Source organism: Fukomys damarensis, unplaced genomic scaffold (assembly GCF_012274545.1).
Source record: "Fukomys damarensis isolate Sample0158 unplaced genomic scaffold, DMR_v1.0_HiC HiC_scaffold_1, whole genome shotgun sequence".
NCBI lineage: Eukaryota > Metazoa > Chordata > Mammalia > Rodentia > Bathyergidae > Fukomys > Fukomys damarensis.
In genome coordinates this window covers 47,138,053-47,139,895 of record NW_022900913.1, presented here as the reverse complement: position 1 = coordinate 47,139,895, position 1,843 = coordinate 47,138,053, and positions in this window count along the sequence as shown.

Here is a 1,843-nt window from a genome sequence, read left to right as displayed (position 1 = left end):
AAAAAAAAAAAAAAAAAAAAAAAAAAAAAAAAAAAAAAAAAAAAAAAAAAGTAGAGAGTAAAAATTTGGAGAACTTGAAGTTTGTTCATGTAAAGAACAAGTGTGCAAGGGGTGGTCAAACTACCAATTACTAAAGTGGTTAGCAGGACTAGCAGTGAGCTACTCAGGTGCTAATCATCAGGACAATAGGGAAAGGACCAGAAGACTTCAGAGATGGATGGACCAGGTAAGCTGCCCTTCTTCCACAGTAAGAAAGGGGCTCAGAGAGCTGACTTGATGTTGTCTATCCTAGATGCTCAAGTGGCCCCAGGTATTGCTCAGGCCACTGTTGTGGAGGGTGCAGTTCAAAAGCCTTGCTGGTATCCACATGGTGCTAATTTGGCAGGTGAGCAAAATGCAAGAGCTGTAGTTACAGCTTCTACTTAGGTTCAAAGGCTACTCAAAGTATTCAAGAGCCCATGCAGAGACCTGGGACAGAGCTACTGAAGAGTCCCCACTAGGGCAATGCCTATTGGAGCTGTGTGGGACTGTTGCAAGTATCCTAGAATAGTACAGGCAGTGTTTAACACCTGGAAAGCTGCAGGCATCAGAGTGCAAAACCAATGTGAGAGAGCAGCCATACAGGCTAAACCCAGTGAAGCTCAACCCCAGTGTGTCCAGGAAGCAGAACATGAATAAAAGATTATGAGCAGCTTTAAGATTTAAGGCCTACCCTGCTGGGGCTAGGAATTGCTTTGGGCAAGTAACACCTTTGTTCATACTTCTCTCCTTTTTGGTATTAGAATGCTTACACTGTGATAGTTCCACCTTTCTCTCTTGGAAGTCTATTAATTTTTTTAAACAGGTTCAGAGCTAGAAGGAATTAAGGCTTTTGGACTTTTGTGTTGGGATCATATTTTCTCTGTTTAGAAGATCTTTAGTTTTGAGGGAGGAGAGAGAGAATACTATAATTTGAATAGGATTTGTCCCTATTCAAAAATCATCATGAGGCTTAGCTTCTCTGAGACTCTCAATGCATTCAGAAGCAGGACCTGAGGGAGGTGGGACTTCTCTAATGGATTAATGCCATAGTTTTAGGGAGTGGAAGAGGTTGTTATGAAGTTCAGTTTCCTTGGCTTTCTCACATTGACTTGCCCTCCAGGCTTTCCACCATGCACATAGCTGCATGAGCTCTTCACCAGAAGATATGCAAATGTAACCCCTCAATCTTGGACTTCCAGCCTCTAGAAATGTGAGCTAAAAGAAACTTCATGTGTTTATAAACTACTCAGTCTCAGGTACTACATTGTAGCAACAGACAATGGATTAAGGCAATGTTCTAATCATAGGATGCGGAGCTATTTTTTAATGTAAAATATGTACTTGACCTAAATGTATTTTCATAGTTTTATTTGTATTTTGCCCTTTGTTTTGTGTAATGTAGAGTGAATCAAAAAAATATTTTAAGCAAATGTAGAAAAATAACACTAGGAATTGGCAAAAGGTGATTATAATGAAGAAAATATTTTATTGAACATGAATCAAATTTGATCTTATTTATTACTAGATGACCAAACATGATAGCACTTTACTTACATATAAGTAATTCACAGTATCAACTACATTTCTTCCTTCTTTTTCCTCCAACTACATTTCTAAAAGGGTTGGGAGTGTGAACTGACAATATACTGCAATTTTTTCACATTTAAAATAATGCAAATAGGTTCCCAGGCACCATTTCATACATAATATCTAATTTTTAGGAATAGCTTATTGGCCTCAAATGGTCACATCTGCGTGTTGTTAAAAACAGTATCCTCAGAGGTTTCTGCCAAGAATCACTAAGATTTTCAAATATACTAAG